Below are 26,518 nucleotides of genomic sequence, written 5' to 3' on the forward strand. Positions count from 1 at the left end.
TACTCTCCTTGGTAAGCCAGCAGTCCTGACTCTTTATTATGCTGCTGTCCTGTCCTCATTCACATTCTTGTCTAAGGAGCAAACATTTTAGCAGTCATCTAAAGATGATAATTTGATCAAATTGCTGGAGGCAGTGGAAGACAGGAGTGCCTGGTGTGCTCTTGTCCATGGGGTCACGAAGAGTCGGACACGACTAAACGACTAAACAACAACAAAGATGATAAAATGAATCCCATTGCACTGGTTCCTACTCAACTGGAGAAAGCAGGCCCAAAAGGAAGCATGTGCTCAGAAGTGTTGTCATCATTTTTGAAAGATCAGGAAACTCAGAGATGGACCAGCTAAGAGAACTGATGCAGGAAGAGGTTTTACTTTCAGATATTTATAGGCCAAGGATTCATGCTGTGGGCAACACCTGGAAACAAATGGTTCATTGAGGTCTGGGGCTCAATTGCTGGTGTCAATGACTCAGTCAATGACTTTCGAGTCAATGACTCGAAACCTCACACAGCATGGAGCCTGCTGTCTCCACAAACAACATAAACAGGATCATTCTCTCAATCACTCTTCATCACTCTGAACAGTCAAGTCGAAGGTACCAGGCAATGTGCAAAGATGCAGTTGAGGAAGCCCTTGTGGGTTCAGCTGCAGATTAACTCAAAGGCCATTAGTGCAGCCCAGCAGTGGGATGAGCCAATGGCAGTGCAGCCGTCAAATGCGGTGTAGGGATGTAAGGTTGAGGTAGAAAGTAAAAGTGTGTATGTGGAAGTAAAAGACAATGATCATCCTTATGAGGAGGCCTCCACTATGTTGTGATACCATTTATTATAGCACGATATAGGAAGAAGAAAGTGGACAGAAATTTGTGTAGCTACCTTGCATTGAGTGTAGGCAAGGGAAGCAGTTGGAGAGAAGAAAACCTTAGACACACTACAGAATTATTGGGTTTAGGATGCCTTTCAAGGATCAGCCTGGTGGGACTTAGGGATACACTTGAGGTCTCACATCCATATTTTGGGTGAATGCTGGGGAGTGGGACCACAGTGCCTTTGCTGGGTTTAGGCATTTGCTGGCGGTTAGGCATTGGGAAGGAGCATTGTTAAGCAAATGAGAGGGGGGGGAAGCGGCATCATCTCCCCCACATAGCAGGGTAGTCAAATAAAGGATTCTGGGGGGCGTGGCCCTGTCCGAAGCATATGGAGGTATGGACCTAAGGCATGCCCCCGAGCGGTGACCCTGGGGGAGCTCCTAGTTGATGTGCATCAGCAGGACTCCCTCTTCTGGTGGTTAACCCTTTCCGGTCTTCATGCAATCGGGCTGAAGCCGGATAGTCAATAGGACCAATGCCTAAGCCAATACTGCTCATTTCTGTAATCAATAAAGTTGTGGCCTATTTCGCCCATTAACTTGAATCATGGTGTCTTGTGTCTTTATTTCCACTGGGGGGGGGGGGGACTCGCCACGCAACTTGGCTTCTCGCAGCGAGGGAACTGCCAGAAGGCCCTCGGCGCTGGACCTCAGTGTCCGGGCAGAATGGTGGAGGTGGAGACGCTCTTTCAGGTATACTGGACTGAGGCCATTTAGGGCTTTAAAGGTCAGCACCAACACTTTGAATTGTGCTCAGAAATGTACTGGGAGCCAGTGTAGAATGGATGGAGAGATGGAGATATCCTGAGCTGGAAAAGATAGAGTGGGGAGAGAAAAGACTCTGTAAAATTTGGAGTGAATTTAGAGGTGAAAGTAAAGGTAAAGTTATTGCTTTGATTACATCCTTGACCTGCCAGTTACAATGAAACTCTTCCTCTGGCTTCTTCCCAGGCTGCTGATTGCTCTCCCTTGTGTTATTACCCCATCCTATCATTCTTGCTTGTGGTAAGCTTGCAAGTATAATATCAGTTGTAGTAGATGCTTGTCTGTACTGTGTTTAATATGTGGATTACCAAGATGGGGCAGAACAAATCACCACCTCTGTTTTGACACAAGCCACCTACTTTATTTTGGGCAAGCCCCAAACCCATCTCAGACAGATACTTTGGCTCAGCGTAAAAATATGACTCTGATGAACTCTTCAGGCCTCTAGTTACAATTAGCAGAGGTTTATAATGAGAGTACTTGTTGATAAATATTATTTTAATGTGCCCGTGTCTAACTGGTCACATTGTATTTGGTTAGGAGCTTTTTTTCATTTTCTCTTTGAAGAGGGCTCCACTTGCTTCTGTCACCGTCTCCCATTACAAGGACATGGTTCAAACCAGGAACCCCTGATTATGTGAATCCATTCAAATCCTATTTCAATTTGTCTCCCAGTGTCTGTCAAATTTGTCCCTCAGGGGTATCGTAGCCTCCGCTACGACCGAGCTACTACTCCTCCGGTCGAGGCCTTCATTCTCTCCTTTGACAATAATTAACGATCTGAGCCTTTGATGAGGCTCCGGGCACATTCCCAAAATGCAGAGTATCCAGCACACAGGGAAGGAGCTGAGATAGTATGAGCTACATGGCTAAGAGTTTTATTCCTAACTACGCAGACAGTAAGAATTTATATCCTCTCTCTGTGGAAGGCAGAGAGCAACTGAAAAACAAAGGAACAGGAAACCAGTAAACATCACATCTGTCTCCCGTCCTCCATGAGACTTCCAACAGTCTGGAATCCCTGGAAAGTAAACAGAGTCCTGTGACTCCAAGCAACTGCACAGTGGCAACACAGAGAAACCTAACAAGGGAGTCCCTATTTTATGTAAGTCATAGGGCTCCCCCTACTGGTGGTTTACCCTGCAGACTGGCGGGAATCAAGATATAGCCTGGCCTAAGCTAAACAATGCCTAAGCTAAACCACCCGCATCTGTAAACAATAAAGCTGTGGCCTATTTGAATGCATAAACCAAAATAATTGTGTCTGTGTAAATATTGTCCGTAAGGGTTGAAAGGCCTTGGCATGCAAGTGGGGCTGAACAAAGTAACATACAAATTCTTATATTTTACTTCAAATGCCCTTTCTCAGCATTCTACTCATTCTGCATATATAAAACAAAGAGATACAGAATACAGATTCAATGTGCCAGATGAGTTTATTTTTTTATGATGAATTTCACCAATTGTGAAAAAGAAAACCCATGAGGCCTGAACTCCTCCTCTCACCACTAGGCTCCCGATTTCTTCTGCAGCTACCATGAATGGTGGAATTAACAAGGAGGAGAGCTTTGCTGTCTTGTATCTACCCTTCAAGATCAATTTGCTTTGATGATATTGCAGCATTCCAGCATTTTGCTTTAATTCCGTGGACTAGCAGGTGACCATATTTAAAGTTTTTTCTATCAAGCGCACACAAGTCTTCAGTTGCACAGCCTTTGAATTGGAGTCTATAAGGTGTCTTATTATGATCTGTATAATAAAAAGGAGAAGCTTTGCATGAGTTCTGGGGCCTTGGGGATAAAGATGACTGTGATTATTAAAGCTCAGTATGTTTACAACCCTGTAGGATTAATCTGACAGCCAACTATCACTAGTCTTACCTTGTGAGCCAAATTAAGCCCACCAGGTGGCCTAATGTGACCATTCTACCCAAGCAACATCCACTTGACTTACACTAAAACTGTCTTACATGAGATATGTGGCAGGTAAATTCACTGCAGCAGCAGAACAACTGGGAATCTTGGAAACTACTCTGAATCATTTGCTTGAGAGGAGGGCTTGCAGTCACAGCCAATCAGCTGAACCCCTTGTTCAAAGCAAAGTTTGCTTCCAATGTTTAGCAACTAAGTGGCACCAACAGGAAGTTGTGCTGGCATTGGGATCAAGTTCTCAATATTACAGTTGATCCCTGCCAAACACAGAGCCTGCAAGCTCCACTTTTGGCAGGGACCTTCCTTTTCAGTCTGTCTCGAGTTTATGCTGTGCTGTAAAAGAAGAAAGGAGAGAATTGGATTGCCTGCTGATTATTTGCTTTGAATTTGAGTTTCTTGGCTAACACCATGGTGATGCATTGTGAACAGGAAGTTACCCTCTGCCATAGTGCTATTTTTCTAGAAAAAGAGGTGCTGGAACTCAACAGGAGTGCCTCCCTTGTTCTCTTAGAATGGCAATGGGGCCTACCTGAGAGTTGCTGGAAATGAGTTTTGGCTGAAAAAAAGCCCTGGTCTCCCACCCCATGTATTTTGCTAGACTAAGGCTGCAGTTCTTTTGCACACTTGTGATGCAGTAAGATTCAATAAACACAATGCAACTTATTTATGAAGATAGATGAAGAGAGATGCACTAGTAGTGCCCTCCTTTCTCCCAGCCTCCTTTACTTTTGAATGTTAGGCCAAGGTGGGTGGGTACTCCTGGACCAGCACCCAATGGTGCATACTGTTGTGAGGAGAAGCAGTGATGTGCTGGCTGGTCCTGCACCCTCCCTTGTACCCCTCTGCTCTGATGCACCTTGTGCATTTGAGGACAAAGGTGTGCTGTAAGGAGTGTGCTGTACTTTTGTAGGCTTCCCAGTCTCACACAAGGTAAAACCCTACCCTTGAGTGAGCCTGTCCCTTCCAGTTCTTATGCAATTCATATGCAGATAGAATGGAATCCAGAACAGGACTAGAGTATTGCCCTTTCCCTCAGAGAAAGAAATCAAAGCTATACACACCTATCATAAATAAAATGCAAAATAATATCAGTCATTACTTTTCTTGAAGTGAGAAAGAGACAGAGAGGAGCTGAGTTTCTTGCCCCATTGGCAATATTACTCACATAACATCCTACTAGAATAGTTAATGCACTTGGTCTCATTGGCAAGGCAGCTGACAGTCCCCTCACGTGGGCAACCTGTTTTGCCAGAAGAATCGGTCTTTCTGAAGCAGGCTGGGCACTGTCGACCATTGGGGGAAAGATCTTCACGTGGTGTAACTACCAAAATAAAAACCTACAGTCAGCATATGGATACACCTCATTCCCCAGGCTCTTTATTGTACCTTTATTTTGATATTTTTTTTCATGCCTTTTAGTAACTTCTGACCCTAGCTGGACATGTTACCTCCACATAGTGTCCTACATTTGCCATCAACTTTGCAGAACAGGCACCTCTGCTGAGCATCTATAAAAATGTTTTTGTCTTTCACCTTTTGTCATGCACACTATTTTTTGTGTATTTTCTGGAGTTCTCACATGGTAGAAATGTATCAGACTAGCTATCTGCTCTCTGATTCTAACTCTCTGTATCTGAAGGTACAGACAGCTGCATTCTCTTGGATGTAATCTCTCTCTCTCTCTCTCTGTGTGTGTGTGTGTGCGTGTGTGTGTGTGCAAGCAAGTAGTGGGCAGGCCCAGAATCCACACTGGGGAGAGCAATGTCCATATTTCCCATATTTCTACTTCTCTTCCTTCAGCCCCACTGACTGCTTGTTTGAAATGTGATAGATGTATGTAAGGAAGTGATCATCTACTCCACTCATTCCAGATTCAAGGGTCAACCATAGATACTTCTTAGTCCCTTGCACCCCACATCTGAATGGACCAAAAGACAGAATTCTATACTTTTCTTGTAACTAATTGACACACTGTATATCATTGGTTCATACAGTGCTTTTTTTCTAGAAACAAAAGTGCGTGCCTGCTATAATCATTATTATTTATTTATTTATTTATTTATATCCCGCCCTTCCCAGCCGAAGCCGGGCTCAGGGCGGCTAACAACAATAAAACAGTACAAAAGTACAGCACAAACAACACTCTAAAATCATTCGATCCCGAATATCCAAAGAGCGAGCCAAGATGGTGCCGAGGCAAGTCACGCTCCCCGGCACTCATTTTTATTCTTTTAAAACCTTATCTTAATTGCCCTCCGGATGCCAATTTTTAACAAACGGAAAATATTTTAAAGACTCTGAGTACTTTTACAATTCCTGCTGGCTCTGCGAGCTTTAGCTTGTCTTCAGCTTGTCTCAGCCTGCTCCCTCCCTCCTTACCAGCTGCCTGGTCAAGGTTGCCAGAGAGGAGAGAACGCTGCTGCCTGAACTGAGAGCAGAGAGAGAAGTGAACTGCTTACCCGAACAACAGTGTCTGGAGAAGGAGGGTAAGGAGAGACACGACGGTGAGCCTGGCTTTGAGACTGGCCCATAGACACCCAGCTCTGCAACCCCGGCGCTCAGTTTTATTCTTTTAAAACCGTATCTTAATTGCCCTCCGGAATTACTACAGTACAGAGGAATTACTACATTTTATAGATTTTGAGTACTTTTACAATTCCTGCTGGCTCTGCGAGCTTCAGCTTGTCTTCAGCTTGTCTCAGCCTGCTCCCTCCCTCCTTATCAGCTGCCCGGTCAAGGTTGCCAGGGAGGAGAGAACGCTGCTGCCTGTACTGAGAGCAGAGAGAGAAGAGGTCTAAAGATAGAACTGTGAACTGCTTACCCGACCAACGGCACCTGGAGAAGGAGGGAAGTTTTTAATCTACACAATAACTTTACAAAAGTGCATCGGATAGGACCCTCTGGAGGTTTGGTAACCGGCTTCAGCACGATTTCGTTCTGGGCCCAGCCTTATGTGGTAGGCCTTGAAAGACTGCTTAGAAGGAATCAGTGAACCAGCCCACAGAAAGTTTCCCTTCTGGGGCTCTTGGCTCTTTAACGAACTGCGGAGAAATCCCTGGAGCTAAATACTCAGCTGTGTAGCTAAATCATTGACTGTGGTAAGAAGTCCCCTTCTTCTCTCCTGTATTATTTACATTATTTAGCTCATATATACTGTGGCTATGGGCAAGAGGAAACGCCTCAGAGAAGCAGAGGAATTACTACTTCTCCCTAGCCCTAAGCTACAAGCTAAAGAAAGAAGAGACCAGTCAAATTTTCAAGCAGCAGTTACTACATACAATAGATTTCTTCCACTGGGTGACTTGGATGTGGCTAATAACATTCCCAAGTCCCAAAATACCATGCTACACACTTGTAATCTAATGAGCACTCCCATCAAGAGTGGGCCTGAGCTGGATGGGGGAAAAGATCCGAGACAAAGAAAACCAGCTGGGAAATGAGTCCTCCCATTTACAACTAGTCATTAGGACACTGGACTGTATTTTTAAAAAGATAGACTTTCTGACGTGCTCAATTTCCAAGCTAACGGAAAAAGTGATGGATATGGATGCCAAAATTGCCCTCAAAAATAACTACCAGAGGGGACCTCCAATGATAGCCCCGCCAAACTTTGGGGCAAAGGGGATGAGAAAATACAAACTAAATGATCTCATGTGTAAGCAAAATCTAACACTGCAACCTAAGAAGGTGTGCCTAATGATAAGGTCTGAGATATGGGATTGGTCAAGCTTGGGAGGAGCTAAAACTGCCCTAAGCAAAATCCTGAGAATAAGCATAGCTCATATCGATCTTTATGCTTTACTTCCGCTAACTCAATCAAATGGCCCTTACAAAGTTATTTTAGCCTTCCGTTCGCTGAGACTACCCTTCTTAATAATAAGACAAAAATGGGAATTTATAAAAACAAAAATCATACCCACAAGGGTTTTTGCGGACAGTATAGTAAAACCACTACTTGTGGAAAAAGAGAAAGAGATATTAGATTCAGAAACAAGCTCTACAAAATCACCAGACAAAGAGATGTTGCTTTCCCCACTGAGAACGGAGGAGATTGCCTGCAGTCCACAACCAGGGACGAATTTGGGTGGCTCCAGAATATCCAACAATGAAAGCGCACTTATGAATTCATTTGACGAATTACAGTCACAAGAAAAGGAAAAAATAATAAATAAATTAGGTAAATTAAGAGAGAAGATGTCTCAGGCCAAAAGCAAAATAGGAAACAAAGGAATTCAAACCAACAGGGCCATTGGAGGCTCAGTGGACCTTCTCAAATTCAGCCCACAGCCCCAAAATAGGTCCATAAAAGCCAAGACAACGATACAGACAATCGTCTCGCCACCCCCATTAGTTAATCTGGAACCAGCTCTTCCTGCATCTGCTGAAATGGTTATACCTACTAAAGAACAGCAAAATATAAACAAAATTTCAACACATTCCTCAATGCCTGACCTGGAGTCATCATCATCGAACGGAGAATCTCTAGCTGATGATTTGGAAGTTCAATCTGCTATCGATACGGACTGGACAGAAGACCCCTTGGGCCATATAAATAAGATGATACACCCACGGAAGGAAAATCTAATTATAGTTAAAACTTGTACCGACCTAATCTCCGCTCCCCTAGATGACAAGCTCTCTGATAAAACAAGGGATTTCAGAGAGGAGACTAGACCCAACCAGGACACTACCCCTATAGGACCGGGCGAGCAGAGCATAATTACAAATAGCTCAAGAGGCACACCTGTGCCAAAAGGAGAGATGTCATTTACTATTAGCCAAAGGAAAATTACTGACTTCTTCAAATTTGACAATCCACCAAGAGCAGCGTTCCCCCCTTCTCCATTGTGACTACCCAAACCTCAGTCAAATTCTCCCCCGTTCTCCCTTTTAAGCTGGAACATAGCAGGTTGGAAGGGGAAAAAATCTGACCCGGACTTTGTAAAACTAATAAACTCACACCAAGTAATTCTCCTGCAGGAAACATGGGAAGAGGGGAGAGTAAATATTAATGGTTTTGATGCTATATCATTACCAGCATGCCCGTCTACTAAAGGAGGCCGGCCTAGTGGAGGATTAGTTATAGCAATTTCCTTGAAAATACAGGCAAAACTCACGCTTGTAAATGCCCTGATTACAGCCCTGATTACGGGGAAAAACTTCGAACTTGCTATAACAAATGTTTATCTTCCTCCTGGAGGCAACATTGCAGACTTATACAATAAATGGGGAATCTTGGAGGAACATCTTATTCTTTGTCACTCCAAACACCCCAATATACCCAATGTTATAGCAGGGGATTTCAATGCTCGCATTGCAACAAACTGGGAGTCCTTAATCAAAGCCAAATGGTGGATAACCCCAGAATTCATTAATGACCTCTCCCTCCATAATCAAAGACTCTCCAAAGACAAAAGGGTAAATGAAGCAGGAACCCTTCTTTACCAATTGGTACTACGCCTAAACTTAGTGATTCTAAACGGGAACTGCCCGCCTGACGTACCGGGTGAGTTCACACACATAAGCTCCTCTGCAAACAGTGTCCTGGATTATATGCTGGTATCTCATGATATATTCCCCAAATTTTCCCATTTTAAAGTTGAAAATATTCAACTGAGCGACCACCTACCGTTGGTCGCCACAATGATTATAGACTGGACCCCAGATGGAGGCAGACATCCAACACATTTGATTACGAACTCAGTACTGCAAGTCAAAAGTGTAAAATGGTCCGAACTACAGGCTCAAAAATTCTCAGCATATTTACAACAAGGACTAAAACAAGCATATTCAGGCTTATTAGAGGATTATCATGATTATGACCAAACTCTAAGACTATTCTCGAATCTGTTGGAAGATCTAACGTCTTTTTTCTCTGTCCCGACGCATAAAATAAATCGAACACAAAGGAAGATAGGTGCATTGTGGTTCAACAGTGCTTGTAAACAGGCTAGACAACTTCTTGGTAACATCTACAAAGAGTATAAAGCCTCTGGGGCAACGGTCTTGCCAAAAGAATATTTCCAAGCAAAATCGGCCTACAAGCAAATTCAAAACGGTGCCAGACTGGAATGGCAAGTGAATCAATGGCGGGCCTCATCATCACGGAACTCCAGACAATTTTGGCTCCTGGTAAATAAAAGAACTAAAAGATACCCTTTAACTATTATTCACGCCCCGGTTTGGGAATCTTATTTAAAAAATTACTTTGCCACAACTGACTGTATCGTTAACACAAGAGATGAATTTCAAGATCAGCTTCCCCGCTGGGCCCCCACCGACCCGGAAGACATCCATGACTTGATCGTCAAACTCAAAAGAGGGAAAGCGCCTGGGCCAGACCTGATCCCGGCAGAAGCTATAAAATACCACGCAGACTGGTGGGCCAAGGTCCTGGCGACCATCTTCGATGCAGTTAACAACTCTGGAATGATCCCGGAAGTATGGAAGGACGCTGTTATCGTTCCAATCCACAAAAAGGGCTCACCAGATGACCCGGGGAATTACAGAAACATCAGTCTGCTCTCAATAGTGGGGAAACTGTATGCCCACTTCCTGTTGAACAGACTTATCCAATGGGCCGAAGAGAGAAAATTAATTGGGCCCGAACAAGCTGGATTCCGCCCCAAACAGTCAACAATTAATCATATTCTAATTTTACAGCATCTTGCCTGGAAATATTCCACCCCAAAGGGTGGCCAACTCTGTGTGGCATTCATTGACCTAAAGGCAGCATTCGATAGTATCCCCAGGAGCATCCTCTGGGAAAAACTCACCCGCTGGGGCATCGACAGAAGGCTTCTCTGGCTAATAATCAAACTCCATGAGAACTCAGCGGCTAGAGTGAGATTCACCCCGGAGGGTGATCTCACCAATTCAATTCCCATTAACAGAGGTGTCCGACAGGATTGTATATTGGCTCCACTCCTGTTCAATTTGTTCATAAGTGACATGAGGACTCCCCTAATAGAGGCCCAAGAAAGGATTCATGCACCCCGCCTAGCACTTTATCGCTGCCCTTTGTTACTATATGCGGATGACGCAGTCATTCTTTCTTTTTCTAGAGTAGGTCTCAGGAGGGCCTTAAAATTTTTTGGATCATACTGTAACGCAAATTCCCTTACAATTAATTATGGAAAATCTAAGATCCTGATTTTCTCAAAGAGCCGGAAACTCCATAATTGGAGAATTGATGGGAGAGTCATTGAACAAGTCTACAGATTCCAATATTTGGGAGTTTGGTTACAACATAACCTCAGATGGAAGGCCCATGTAGCCTATGTTACAAATAGAGCCAAAGCTATCTCCTTGGTGATCTTGCGATTCTTCTTCACTGATGGGGCCCTTCATATCCCATCAGCGTTGGAAGTCTTCAAGGCCAAGGTGATCCCGACAATTGCTTATGCCATCTCAATTTGGGGGACTTTTGCCAACCTATCTCACCTGGAGGTCATTCAAAATCAGTTTTTAAGAGGGATATTGAAACTGCCCAACTGTGTAAGTAATACAGCGTTACGCATGGAACTTAATATTGTATCCCTGGAAAATGCTCTGTGGAAGCACATACTTTGTCACTGGTTATCTCTATGGCACAATCTCCCAAACTTGTACTTGATACAATGTATGTGGAGAGATGATTTCCAGAGTCCATGGGTAAAAAATTTACAGCTGAAAATTACGGCAATAGGAATCTCCCCATCCAAATTACTAGAGCAGGACATAGTCCCAGCTAAAAGAACAGTAACCTGTAAGCTAGAGGAGATGGACTTGCAGCAGAAAATGGTCTTGGGCAATGGTACCTGCTCACCTCTAAATCTTGGTTTATTAGCCCTCTTAAGGCTCCTAATCGATGATGACCCCCTAAAATCACTCATGGTTGCCAGATTCTTGATCAGCGTCCTATCCCTAAAGAAGAGAAACGGTCTCCTGTGTGGCTCGGATAACCCCTTTAAACCATGATCTATGTTTTAGGTGATATCACCATTGTTTTAAACCATGATCTATGTTTTAGGCGATACCACCATTGATATCCTTGATTAATTTATGAGCAGAGGGAGATGTATAGGTTACAAATTTATTGTAATGTATGATGGTGGTCTTTGTTTTTGTTTTGCTTCGGTTCCTGTTTGTCTTTTGTAAGTTTTGGCGATTTTAAATTTGGAGGTTTAAGTATAATATGTTGGTATGAGAAACTGTCGTGTAATGGGCCAATGGCCGTAATAAAGATCAATCCAATCCAATCTAAAATCATTCATTATAAAATTAATTAAATTCAAGCCACTGGCCACCATTGGGCCAGAGCTCCGCGAAGGTTGCCAAGGGAGGGAGTCAGGCTGTGCCCTGGCCAAAGGCCTGGCGGAACAGCTCTGTCTTGCAGGCCCTGCGGAAAGATGTCAAGTCCCGCAGGGCCCTAGTCTCTTGTGACAGAGTGTTCCACCAGGTCGGAGCCACAGCCGAAAAAGCTCTGGCTCTAGTTGAGGCCAGCCTAACTTCTCTGTGGCCTGGGACCTTCAAGATGTTTTTATTTGAAGACCGTAAGTTTCTCTGTGGGGCATACCAGGAGAGGTGGTCCCATAGGTACGAGGGTCCTAGGCCGTATAGGGCTTTAAAGGTTAAAACCAGCACCTTAAACTTGATCCTGTACTCCACCGGGAGCGAGTGCAGCTGGTATAGCACCGGGTGAATGTGATCTCGCAGCGAAAACCCTGTAAGGAGTCTCGCTGCAGCATTCTGCACCCGCGGGAGTTTCTGGGTCAGTCTCAAGGGCAGCCCCACGTAGAGCGAGTTACAATAATCCAGTCTGGAGGTGACCGTCACGTGGATCACAGTGGCTAGGTCAGGGCAAGAGAGGTAAGGAGCCAACTTCTTAGCTTGGTGGAGATGGAAAAATGCCGCCTTTGTTATAGCTGCAATCTGTGCCTCCATGGAAAGGGAGGTGTCAAAGATTACACCCAAACTCTTAACGGATGGTGCTGGCACTAATTGCACCCCCGCAAGAGATGGGAGTTGCCCCTCCAATCCCATATCGTCCCGTCCCAGCCACAGGACCTCTGTCTTCGAAGGATTTAGCTTCAACCGGCTCCCACGTAACCATCCAGCCACAGCTTCCAAACATCTGGTCAGTGTGTCTGGGGCCGAGTCAGGATGGCCATCCATCAACAGATAGAGTTGGGTGTCATCGGCATACTGATGGCAACCCAGCCCAAAACTCCGGACAAGCTGGGCGAGGGGGCGCATAAAGATGTTGAATAGTATCGGGGAGAGTATCGCACCCTGAGGTACTCCACACACCAAGGAGTGGCGCAATGACAATTCCCCCCCCCCAAGCGCCACCCTCTGTTCCCGACCAGAGAGAAACAAGGGCAGCCATTGAAGGATTGTGCCCTGGATCCCCACGTCGGCAAGGCGATGGTCCAGAAGTTCGTGATCGACCATGTCGAAAGCTGCTGACAGATCTAGAAGAATCAGCAGCCCCGACCCGCCTCGATCCAGCTGTCTACGAAGATCATCTGTTAGGGCAACCAGAGCCGTCTCGGTCCCATGACCAGCGCGGAAGCTGGACTGGAATGGATCCAGAGCCGATGTTTCATCCAGAAACCCAACAAGCTGTTCAGCAACCGCTCTCTCAGTCACCTTACCCGGGAATGGAAGATTCGAAACTGGGCGGTAATTGGATAGATCTAAAGGATCTAATGATGTTTTCTTTAAGAGCGGGCGCACCACTGCCTCCTTCAGTTCCCCTGGGAATGTCCCCGTGCCAAGGGACAAATTGATGATATCCCCCAGGAGGGCCCGCACCTCATCTGGACATGCTCTAATCAGCCAAGACGGGCACGGGTCGAGAGGACAGGTGGTGGGCTTTCCAGCTCGGAGGAGTCTGTCCACATCGGCTGGGGATATCCGGTCAAAGTGGTCCAATACTGGACCCGAGGACAGTCGAGGGGCCTCCAGTTCCTTTATTTATTTATTTATTAAATAATATTTATTAGAATTTCAGAAGATACATAAACCGAAAAAAACAAAAAACAAAAAACAAAAACAAAAAACTTTGACATTTACAATCCATATTTTCAACACCTTCTTTCCAGAACTTCCCCTCGCCTCCCCTTCTTGTATTCCCTGTCCAAAAATTTGTTCAACAAGTTCTTCTTCTTAAATTCTTAACCTTAGATTGTTATTATATTAAATTCACTTTATATATCAACTTTTAGCATTTATACATCAATCATTATACTTAAAAACTTTTTCTAAGATCGGCCCAGTTCTCCTTCCATGAATTCCCCATATCAATACTAGTAACAACATAGAAAGAAAAAAAGATATAATAAATCAGAATATTTTAGTACACCCTTTGGATTTCCAGACCCCACCCTCCCTTCCCCGGTTTCGATCCTCAAGCCATTGTCCATTAGTCCATCTGTTATCAGCCCGGCAGTCTCACATCTGAGGCCCTTAAATCTCTCTCAGTCCCTCTCTGCCGGTTTCTTTGAAAGTCTTTTATGTTAAACACCAAGTCTCAGAGGGGCACTATCCCTATAATGTCCATGTTCCTTCCAGCCGGATCTCCATCTTTAAAATCTTGATTCTCAATCCTTCTAAGTCCAAATAGCCAGAAAGTTCCATCTTCCACCTTGATCAAATTTGTAAAACATAGGTCTTCAGATCCCCACGAAAGGAGATCCTTCCATTCCTCATTTTCCAAATCAAACCCAGTTTTTATCATCCAATTCTTACTTTCTTTTATGTCCATCTTGACAGACCTCCGGCTCTCCTTTACCTTCTGCAACATTACAGCCCCTCCTTCCTGCTCCTCCTGCTCAAATTTTTTTCCTTGTTCAGCTGCCTGGGTTTTGTAGATCAAATCCTTTTCCAACTCAGTAGATTCCTTTGCTGTTGGCTTCAAAGTTGTGGCACTTGTAGACAAAACATGGCCTTGTTCTTGTAACTTACACAACTTTCTCACGAGAAACCTAACCTCATCCAGGCCAGCTAGTATTTTTTGACCTATTTCCATTTTTGTAATGTCCCTGAACCCCCACTAGAGGGATTCTGGTTATTTCAGTATTCCTTTCACTTCCAACCCAAAAGCCAAGTTAGTTTGTTTCAATTCTTCTTTATTTTCACTTCCGGTCGGCGCCAGCGATTAATGGCGGACTTTTCCCGGAGCTCCGGGAGAAGCCTGCCCCACGGGTTCGGGTCCTGCTGCTACGGCGAAGCGGGGACCCTTTAAAATTACAGGTGGAGAAGCCTGTAAGCAAGGAGGCTCGGCGGGCACCTTTGCGACCCCCCCGAACTATGAAAGAGCCTTTTTAAAGGCTCCAGAACGGTGTCGGGGAGAACGTGGTGCTGAGAGCTGCTACCCAGTCCGTGGAGTGAAGCCGCATCGCCATTATCGGAGAGCGCTGATTTCTTCCGGCAAATTGGAACTGAAAGCATCTACTCGTGAGTAGGAATAAAGATTTAAATTGGACTTTAAATTTTTAAAAGATTTACCACTACGGGAAAGGCATAAAAAGGAAGTCTGTCTTACCGCGTTGTAAATAGAAGAAAGCAAAGAGTCTATTAAGCTGAAACCTTTGAAGATCGCTTTTGGAATAACAAATCCATTGTTCAAAGCAAGATTTAACCCCCCCCCCACTTAGCTGGCAGGGGCGGTGGGGGAGAACTGCTACTAAATTAAATATCCTGCATGAAAGGAGAGGATTGAATTTTACCCACTGTCTTTTATATCCTGGAGACGGACTGCTCTGTAAGTAAGGGAAAAAAATTTTGAACTGTCAAAAGAGTGAGGCTGAGAACAACTTTGAAAGATACAGTTTTGAAAGACTTTTACCTAGATTGCTACATATTTGCAACCACTTGGAAAAAGAGTTGGAACTTGGAGATGGGGGGGGATTTTGAGGCAGTATATCTTTTGTAAAGTTCTGAAACCAGGTTGGGAACTCCCCCCCCCCCGAGAGGTGACTTTGTTACTTTGTGGAAAACAACTAAGCAACTAGAAGCTGAGCCATTGGAAATTTACTAGCAAAAACAAATCTTGGAGTGTGAGACTGACCTTGGCTTGGCATGATAGTGGCATGGCAGATGGCAAAGGAAAAATAGAGCCGGCACAGGAGAAAAACCTTAGATCTGGTAAAACTTATAGTACTACACAACAAAGAAGGGCCTCAGTGACAGGAATAGCTGCGGCCTCACAAATTAAAAGTAAAACTATGTCTGCAGAAGATGCTTTGGCTAAAGCTCTTGGAAAACTAAATGAATCTTTGGAACTCCTAACGAAACAAGGAACTGACACAAGTAAACAAGTAGCTGAGATCTCAAAAAAACTTGATTTGAATACTTCCAGCCTAAAAGAATTGGGAACACAAGTTAGTGCTAATGCTCAGAATATTGGGAAACTTCTTGAAGAATCAGCTACTACACGAAAGATTGCCGAGGAGGCAAAGGAGATTGCAACTGAAACACAAGGGAAAATACCACCGGTTGAAAGGAAACTGGTGGACCATGATCTATCTTTTGCTCTGATAGATCTGCAAAGGAGGGAACGCAACTTAAGATTGAGATTTGTGCCGGAAAGTGAACAGGATAAGCTGGTGGACTTTCTTACAAAAGAATTTTCTGAATTTTGGCAGGAGGGCCTGCAGGGGGAGGAGGTCAAGATTGTGAGTGCATTCAGACTTGGAATAAGACAGAAAAAGAACAAGGCAAGAGACTGTTTGATTACCTTGGGTTCAAAGGAGGAAAGAGATAAAATTTTGAATCTGCACTATCAAAATACACTGCAAATTGAAGATTCTTTCGTGGAGATTTTTAAAGATATTCCGAAGCCCATCTTAGATGCAAGAGGGGATTACAAGGACCTGGTTTTATTATTGAAAAAAAGCAGAATCTTCTTCAGGTGGGAATTCCCCCAAGGCCTATCTTTCAAGTACAGAGGAAAGAAAATCAGAATAAAGACATTGAGTGATAAAGACAAATTCCTGAGAGATCACGAAGAAGACTTGGTAAAGGAAGCGGAAACTGGAGAGGAGCCAACATCTTTAGGAAAAGGAATACTGGACTTAGCAAATTTATCTTTTGGATTACAGCCACCAACGGATGAAGAACAACGACTGGGAGCAGAAGGAGGAATAAGTAAATAACCCCATCATGGCCTTGCGACTATTGAGTTAGAACTGCAATGGCCTGAACATTCCTCGGAAGAGGAAGAACGTCTTTCATATTTTACAGAAACAACAATTGGACTTGATTTGCCTGCAAGAGACACATGTGACAAGAAAACATAGAAAATTACTTACTAATAAAAAATTAGGACAGGAATTTATTTCATCAGACAGAGTGAAAAAAAGAGGAGTGGTCATATATGCAAAGGATAGATTGATGCCGAAACAAATATTTAAAGATGAACAAGGAAGATATTTGACAATTGAAATTCAAGTTCAAGGGCAGAAACTTCTGATTTTAGGAATTTATGCACCGAATGAAGGTAAATCTGAATTTTTAAAGAAGTTGCATGAGATCCTGTTGGATCATTTGGACACTAATGTAATCTTGATGGGAGATATGAACGGAGTAGTTTCTACAAACATGGATAAAGCACAAAGACAAGTGATTTCTAAAGATGGAAGATTGCCAAAAACTTTTTTTGAAATGACTGACAATATGGACTTGGTGGATATTTGGAGAATAAAAAATCCTCTTGAAAGACAAGGAACCGTTTTTTCTGAAGCCAAAATGACCTGGACTAGAATTGACCAAATATGGGTTAATAGAGGACTGGCATCAAAGATAAAAAAAGTGGAAATCTGCCCAAAAACTTGCTCCGACCATAACGCCGTGAAGATAGAGATGAACCAAACAACTGCTGGCACTTTTAGATGGAGGATGAATGACACATTATTTAGAGATAAAGAATTCTGTAAAAAGGCCCAAAAAACATTAAAAGATTATTTTGAGAGCAACATGAGGACCAATGTGGAAAAAAGAGTAATCTGGGATGCAAGTAAAGCGGTTATGAGAGGTTTCTTGATACAACAAAATGCAATAAAAAAGAGAAGCCAAAATGAGAAAAAGGATAAAATTTTGGAAAAAAATCAAAGAAGGAGAAAAGAAACTAAGATCCAAACCAAAGTCTCAGGAGATCCTGAGAGAAATTAAATTATATCAAATTCAATATATGGAATTGATGAACCAAGAAATAGAATGGAAAATCAAACAAATGAGACAGAAAACGTTTGAATCAGCAGATAAATGTGGGAAATTTTTGGCTTGGCAATTGAAGAAAAGGCAGAAATTAAGTACAGTGACAAATTTAGAAGTGGATGGAAAGAACATCAACAATCCAATTGAAATTAGAAGCTGCTTCCAGAGATATTTTAAACAATTATATGCACAAGGGCCACAAAAAGACACCGATATAGAACAATTTTTGGAGAAAAACGGGATGAAGGAAATTTCAAGTGAAGGTAAAGTAATTTTAAATCAGAAAATAACTGAACAAGAAATAGAAGGTGCCATTCAAAACATGCAACTGGGCAAATCTCCGGGGCCTGATGGACTGACTTCCAAATACTATAAGACTTTAAAAGACTGGCTAATACAACCTTTGAAGGAAGTCTGTAATGAAATCTTGGAGGGGAAAGAAGCACCTGAAATGTGGAAAGAGGCTTTTATCATGCTTATACCGAAGACAGAGACTGAAAAGACTCAACTTAAAAACTACCGCCCAATTTCCTTACTAAATGTGGATTATAAAATATTTGCTGATATTCTAGCTAAGAGACTGAAAAAAGTTTTGATGGGGGAGATTCACAGGGATCAATCGGGCTTTCTCCCGAGAAGGCATCTATCAGACAATGTAAGGAATATAATAGACATTTTGGAAATGCTAGAAGTCAACATAAATACAAAAGCTGTTCTGATATTTGTGGATGCGGAGAAAGCCTTTGACAATATTTCCTGGACCTTTTTGAAGAAGAATCTCCATGGGATGGGGGTAGGCCAAGGTTTTGAAAATGGTATAGGCGCAATATATTCTGAACAAAAAGCAAAGTTAATTGTAAATAGTTACAGATAGGTAGCCGTGTTGGTCTGCCATGGTCAAAACAAAATAAAAAAATTCCTTCCAGTAGCACCTTAAAGACCAACTGAGTTAGTTCTAGGTATGAGCTTTCGTGTGCATGCACATGCATTAGTATCTGAAGAAGTGTGCATGCACACGAAAGCTCATACCTAGAACTAACTCAGTTGGTCTTTAAGGTGCTACTGGAAGGAATTTTTTTATTTTGTTTTAATTGTAAATAACGTAGTTACAGAATAATTTAAGATAGAAAAACGGACACGTCAAGGATGCCCAATTTTCCCACTACTTTTTATTTCGGTCCTGGAGGTTTTGCTGAACATGATAAGAAAAGACCAGCTGGTTAAAGGGGTTCAGGTCGGAGCGAGACAATATAAACTGAGAGCATTTGCAGATGACTTGGTACTTACATTACAAGAGCCAGAATCTAGCACCAAAAGGGTTTTGGAATTAATTCAAGAGTTTGGTCAAGTGGCAGGATTTAAATTAAACAAATCTAAGACTAAGGTATTAGAGAAGAAATTAACAGTAGGGGAGAAGGAGAGGTTTCAGAATGAAACAGGTTTAACTGTGGTTAAGAGTGTAAAATACTTGGGGATTAATATGACAGCTAAAAATATGAATTTATTTAAAGATAATTATGAGAAATGTTGGAATCAAGTGAAAAAGGATTTAGAAATTTGGTCAAATTTGAAGCTTTCCTTGTTTGGTCGAATTGCAGCTATCAAAATGAATGTATTGCCAAGAATGTTATTTTTGTTCCAAACATTGCAAATTGTTGACAAGATGGAGTGTTTTAAGAGATGGCAGCAAGATATCTCCAAATTTATCTGGCAGGGCCAAAAACCCAGAATAAAATTTAAGATTTTAACTGATGCAAAAGAAAGGGGGGGATTTGTACTGCCAGACTTGAAACTTTACTATGAATCAGCAGCTTTCTGCTGGTTGAAGGACTGGCTGCTTCTTGAGAACACAGACATTTTAGATTTGGAAGGTTTTAATAACTTTTTTGGGTGGCATGCATATCTGTGGTATGACAAGGTTAAGGTTCATAAAGGCTTTAAAAACCATATTGTCAGGAAAGCATTGTATAATGTTTGGATTAAATATAAAGATTTGTTGGAGAACAAAACTCCAAGGTGGCTGTCACCAATGGAGGCAAAGGCATTGAAAAAACTTAACATGGAGTCTAAATGGCCAAAATATTGTGAAATCCTAGAACAGGAGGATGACAAGTGGAAATTGCAGAGTTTTGAGAATCTAAAAGATAAAGTGCGAGATTGGCTTCACTATTATCAAATAATGGAGGTTTACAAGCTGGATAGGAAAACTGGTTTCCAGGTGGAGAAATCAAAATTGGAAATAGAATTGCTAGAATCCAATACTAAGAATTTGTCATGATTAAGTGGGCACAAGATATTGCTCATAACATTATGTTTGCTGACTGGGAAAGGTTGTGGACCAACGGCATGAAATTTATGGCATGTAATGCCTTGAGAGAGAATATTATGAAAATGATCTATAGGTGGTACATGACCCCAGTCAAGCTTGCAAAAATTTACCACTTATCAGATAATAAATGTTGGAAATGTAAAGAAAATGAAGGTACATTCTTTCACCTCTGGTGGACATGCCCAAGGATCAAGGCTTTCTGGGAAATGATATATAATGAAATGAAAAAGGTATTTAAATATACCTTCTTGTAGAAACCAGAGGCCTTTCTCCTGGGTATGGTTAGCCATGTGGTGTTAAAGAAGGATAGAACTTTGTTTTTGTATGCCACAACAGCAGCAAGGATCCTTATTGCAAAGTATTGGAAGACACCAGATCTACCCACTTTGGAAGAATGGCAGATGAAAATGACAGACTACATGGGACTGGCGGAGATGACGGGCAGAATCCGCAACCAGGAGAAGGAGACAGTGGAAGAAGATTGGAAGAAATTTAAAGACTATCTTAATAAATACTATAAGATTAATGAATGCTAGATAGAAAGGGGTTTAAAAATAATGTGGTTTTCAGAGACCTCGATTAAGAAAAGGAATGGAATTAGTAAAAAACTCTTGGGAAATAAGGGAATGGATTTGCTGACTGGATAATGAAATTAGAATACAAAACGGGGAGGTATGAGGAAGTCGGGGAAAACAGGTTGAGAAAATAAGATTTGAAATTATACCTGTTGTTTTGTTTTTGTTTGTTTGTTTTGTTTTTATTGTTGTTGTCTGTATTGGTATTTGTATGCTTTTATTGGAAATTTTAATAAATATCATTTAAAAAAAAAATCTTCTTTATTTTCAACAATTAACTATATTGTATCAAATGTAACCAGCAAAGACAACGGAAACAAAGTTCTCTATTTTCCCCGACTTTGACAGCTAGTTTGACAGCTGTCAAAATCTTCTATGTCTCCTCCGCAGGCTCCTCTCGCAGATCGCTCCCGGTCCCGGGATGAGTGGCACCTTAATTCAAAAATAGCTCTTCTCCTCCAGCACACTTACTTATACTGTCAATCCATGGAATTAATAACTTTTGCCAAATAGAAAAAAGACTCTTCTTTCGACCTTAGTAGTTAAGATCCTTGCTTTATATTGTATACAATAGGGGGGAGACGGACTTCCTTTTTGCACCTCCCCCGCTCGTGCCAAATCCAAAAAAAGAGAGTTTTTAGTCCAATTTCCAAATTACTCACGGGTTGTTGTTTTTAGATTTAGTCCCAATTTTCCATAGAAGAAGTTAGCGCTCTCCGTCGAATGGCATGCGGCTTCGCTCGGCAGGGGAAGCAGAAGACTCTCAGCACCGCGCCGCTCCCCGTCCTCCGCTCCATAGCCTTTAAAAAGGCTCTTTCGCGGTCGGGGAGGGCGCAAACGGTGCCCGCCGAGTCACCAGGTCCACGGGCTTCCGCGCCCGTGATTTTTGAGGGTCCCCGCGTCGCCGGCGCGGCAGGACCCGACCCCTGTCAAGCAGATTCCCTCCGGAGCTCGGAGGGAATCCGCCATTCGGCTATGGCGCCAACCTGGAAGTTGGACCCGAGGAGAGTCGAGGGGCCTCCAGTTCCTTTATTGTATCCAAATTGGCAGGGAGGTCATGGCAGAGCAACAAGACCTTCTCTGCAAAAAAGCTCACAAATGCCTCACAGCTGTGTGTCAAATTGTTATTTAAATTTGGCTGTCCCTCAAGGGACGTTAAAGACCTGATTATACTAAATAATTGCGCCGGGCGAGAGCTAGTGGATGCAATGGAGGCCGAGAAGTAAGACTTCTTAGCAGCCTTCACCGCCATCTCGTAGGTTTTCATAAAAGCCCTATAAGATATTCTTGAGGCTCCGTCACGGGCACCCCGCCATACTCGCTCTAGCCGTCTGAAGTCCCGCTTCATTTTCCGGAGCTCCTCGGTAAACCAGGGAGCCCAGTTTCTGCGGGGTCGCAGAGGGCGCTTCGGTCCGATCTCATCGATGGCTGCCAGGAGCTGGATATTCCAGCCCTCAACAAGCTCAATCAATGAGTCGCCGGGGGGGGGGCAAGGTCCCACAAGGCTTGCCAGAACCTATCAGGGTCCATCAGCCTCTGCGGGCGAGCCCAAATCAGCTCACCACCTAAGCAGGGTGGGGGTGGAAAGTCAATCCTGGCTTTCAGAGCGTAGTGATCAGACCATGGCAACTTCATCGAAGGAGACATGATCACATCTATACCTACACCAAAGATCAAATCCAGCGTGTGGCCTGCTTGATGTGAGGGGCCCGAAACAAACTGGGAGAGCCCTAGTGTCACCATGGAAGACACCAGGTCCAGAGCCTGTGAGGAGGGAGTGGCATCAGCATGGATGTTGAAGTCCCCCAATACCAATAGGTTAGGGAACACCAAGGCCCAGCTGGCCACCGCCTCCAATAGGCCTGACAGGGTGGCTGCTGGTGCCCTAGGTGGCCGGTACACCAGCTAGACAGCCAAGCTCTCCTCAGAGCCCCACACTAGGCCAACACATTCAATGCCGGGGACCGATGGCGATGGTGGAGCCCTGAAAGGACAATCATCCCGGATTAATAATGCCACCCCTCCCCCCCGGCCCACAGTGCGGGACTGGTGGAGGACAGAGAAACCCGGGGGCGCCATCTCTCGTAAGGTAACTGTTGCCCCTTCACACACCCAGGTCTCCGTCACACAAGCCAGGTCGACCCCCTGCGAGATAAAGAAATCTCGCAGGGTGGTGGTTTTGTTGCCTATAGACCTGGCATTGCACAGCACCAGTGACAGAGGTGAGTAATCCTTGCTCACCCTACCCTCATCCCTCGGGATGAGGCACAGATTGGAAGGGGTACGAGCCTATCCATGTTTATACAATAGATGCAAGTTTTAATATGCTTTTATTTTATTGTTATTTTAACTTTTTTGGATTTTTATTTTTATTTTTTTACAATCAAGCAGTGTATTTAATTTAATTAAATAAAGTCATGTGTCAAAGGATTTCTAACACTTCTACAAATGTCTACTCAGAAGATACTCCAAGTGAATGGGCCTTGAACGGTAGTTGGCACACTTACAATGCCTCAAGGGTGGCAAACTGATTACCAGCTCCACAGGGAAGCCCCTGTCCTTGACTTACTGGCCTGAGCACTCTGACACCGAGCCCCCTCTACCGGAGATGGGTGGCTTTGGGTAGGAGAAAGCAAGGTTCCTGGCTACTGTCATAGCCTAGTGCCTCCCTCCCTAAGTCTGGGAAGCATTGCTCAGCTTAGGTAAGTTGGTGTGATGCTCTGATGAGGCCAAGAGTGCTCCCACCACCTTCCCAAAGCCCATCTGGATTTGGGAAGGAGGCAGCAGGTTCCAGGATCCTTTCCCAAGCATGGGGAGAATTTGCCCAGCTTAGGAGAGGAGGTGATCTGATGGGGTCCCAGAGCCCTCCTGCATCCTTCCCCCCAAAAGGTGGCAGAACTGTGTTCCATCATGTTCTGCCAGAAAAAGCACTGTTTTTATAAGCCCTTAACCTTCAGAGATGCAGATACTCACGGTGGACAGGTTCCTTGTTGCACTCATTTGTTTTGCAGCAGTAGACCTTCAGCTGGAGGAATTTACCTTGAGATGCACTGAAGCTGTAATCACCTGAGTGGCATAAATTGGAATAAATACATCCCTGGAAAGTTGACACTTCATACTCTGGAACTGCAAAGAACAAAAGGAAATAAATCACAAGATCTGCAAAAACTCTGGTTATTTCCCTCTAAATGTATATATTTTCAATGATACTTCCCTTTTACTACATTTTATTCTTCAGTGAGAAACTACACAATGCACAGTTTTTGAACCAAGAAAATGAACCAAAACACGATTATCCTTCTAAATCCACAAGTCTCTTATGTTTCTTAAGCCTTGCTGACCCCTGACTTAGTTGAATGCCACCCAGCTACATGAGTTAAAACAACCAACAGAGTTACTTTTTATTAGGCAAAATGGTTTGCAACTGCATGAAAAAATTTTTGAGGAGAAAATTGCTCTTAAATGGTGGTACATTTTAATGAGTTATTTATTCATTTACTTATTTACTGTGCAGAAATTGAAGTTTGGGGAGAATGAGAAAGTGAGAGTAACAAAAATTGACAAATTCACCTACCCTTAGCAGAGACTGGAATAGATCTGTCTGTCTGGAAGATTCTAGTTGAAAGATGTAGCAGATGAAAAAGTCACCTGATTTCTCAGATGGGCATGCAAGCAAGGTGAGAACTGAAAGCTGAAACCTAGAAATGACCAATGTCCCAGGAACTATTATGAAGCCAAAGGACCATATGGCCCTTCATTGCATTCTTAAATCACAAGACGCTCAAGATAAAATGAAGATGTGGCTGCTCTTGAGCCAACAATCCCATGAATTGCTCCAAAATTCACAGACAGTGAAGATACATGGCTTAGTCTTAGTGTCATTGAACAGTGAGTGTCCCACCACCCTGCAAAATTTTGAAGGCGGCAGGGTCTCTGAGGATGACATCATATCACACCTCTTCTTTCACAGGATGTTAGTAGGAGTAATGCAAGAAGGAGAGATAGGGTAGCTAGAAAACCTCCCCCCCCCCGTTGTAATATCTCATCTGGAACAGCTGGCGTGAGAGCAAAGAGAGAAAGAACTTGTAGGTGCCCAAAATGATCCTTGCATTGAATGTGTAATAATATATTAAACTTAATACCTTGCCTTATGATGGAAGGCAAACCAAAACCAAACCAGAGTTCACTGCTTCTGGTGTAGTGTGGACTGCTAGTAAATGCAGTGATGGCTAATTTGTGGCTGATAATGAGAAGAAGAAGAAGAAGAAGAAGAAGAAGAAGAAGAAGAAGAAGAAGAAGAAGAAGAATTTCGTATTGCAGCCTCCCTGGCCAAGGTCGGGCTCAGAGTGGCTAACAACAGGTAAAAATAGCACAGTGTACATAAAATAGCACAGTCAATTAATTAAAATACATTCTAGAATCAGTTCAGAATCAAATTAATGGCAATCATCGAGTTAGAGTTCTATGAAGATTACAGAAGGGGGGGGGGGTCAGACTGTGCCTTGGTCAAAGGCCTGGTGGAACAGCTCTGTCTTGCAGGCCTGCAGAAAGATGTCAAGTCCCTAATTTCTTGTGGTAGAGTGATCCACCAGATCAGGGCCACAGCTGAAAAAGCCCTGGTTCTGGCCGAGGCCAGTCTAACCTCCCTGTGGCCCGGAATCTCCCCCCAAAATTTATTTGAATACTGTAAGGTCCTCCGTGGGACATACCAGGAGAGGTGGTCCCGTAGGTATGAGGGTCCTAGGCCATATATGGCTTTAAAGGTTAAAGCCAGCACCTTAAACCTGATCCTGTACTCCACCAGGAGCTAGTGCAGCTGGTATAGCACTGGGTGAATGGGATCCCGCGGCGAGGACCCCGTAAGGAGTCTCGCTGCTGCATTCTGCACTTGCTGGAGTTTCTGGGTCACTCTCAAGGGCAGCCCCACGTAGAGTGAGTTACAATAAGCAAAGAATTTACTGAACTACAGCTTGCACCATCTTTATCAGTTGGCTGAGGTGGATGGGAGCAGTAGTCCAGAAATTTCTAAAGGGCCAAAACCCCAGCCTGATGCATGCCAGGTTCTCTCTGATGAAGCCTGCATGTGATGGAAAAAGAAAAGGAAGGCTGGACTAAGGTTATGTGGCTGAGTATTGATGCTGAGTATTGGACTAGACTAGAATCTGAGATGCCAGGGTTCAAATCCCCACTTAGCCATGAAGCTCACTGAGTGACCTTGGGGAGTCCCTGCCTCTCAGCTTAATATCCCTCACAAGGTGAAATGCATAAGAGAAGAACCATATACGCCACCTTGTGCTCCTTGGAGAAAAGTTGGGATATAAAGGCAATAAATAAATAATAAATAATGCTAATTTACACAAGAAACTCATTCCTTGAAGTGACCAAAAGTAAGTGAGAAGATTCAGCTCACCTATGTTGTTATGCAGAGCACCAGAGGAACAGGTTTGATCATCATGGCAGCCATGACTTGCTGGAGCTTCACATGAGGTACTATTTTCATGACAGTGGGTACATGTCAGAGATGTTGCTGCACAAAGGAGATAGAGGTTGGTGCAAGAGATTTCTTGAGATGGTAAAGTAGTACAATGTGTTCTTCTTCTCAAGGAGGTGTCATGCAAAAGGGTAGATATGTGTTAGCTTTAATGTTCATATTAATTATTTGGTGCCATATTTAGCCAATGCAACCTTCCCTTCCATAAAGTAGCTTCTTAGAGTACCCCTCTATGCACCGGCTGAAAAATAAAAAGGAAAAGGAGCAGAAATATCTCAATCTTGATGCATGCCAATGATTCTATATTGTGAACTGCCCTGCGTCATGGTGTGAAAGCCTATCTATAAACAACACAGAC

At 43.4% G+C, this 26,518-nt stretch overlaps 1 long non-coding RNA gene across 1 annotated transcript; it reads right to left on the reverse strand.

Moving 5' to 3' along the window:
* Nucleotides 1-3,151: 3,151 nt before the first annotated feature.
* On the reverse strand, nucleotides 3,152-26,198 carry LOC309346250. The gene is made up of 4 exons (XR_014158526.1): nucleotides 26,080-26,198; nucleotides 23,643-23,795; nucleotides 4,729-4,884; nucleotides 3,152-3,381 (listed from the first exon to the last, which is right to left on the reverse strand). It is a non-coding gene; the product is annotated as an uncharacterized lncRNA (long non-coding RNA).
* Between the last annotated feature and the right edge of the window lie 320 nt (nucleotides 26,199-26,518).

Source organism: Podarcis erhardii (assembly GCF_964252035.2).
Source record: "Podarcis erhardii genome assembly, chromosome: 7".
Lineage (NCBI taxonomy): Eukaryota > Metazoa > Chordata > Lepidosauria > Squamata > Lacertidae > Podarcis > Podarcis erhardii.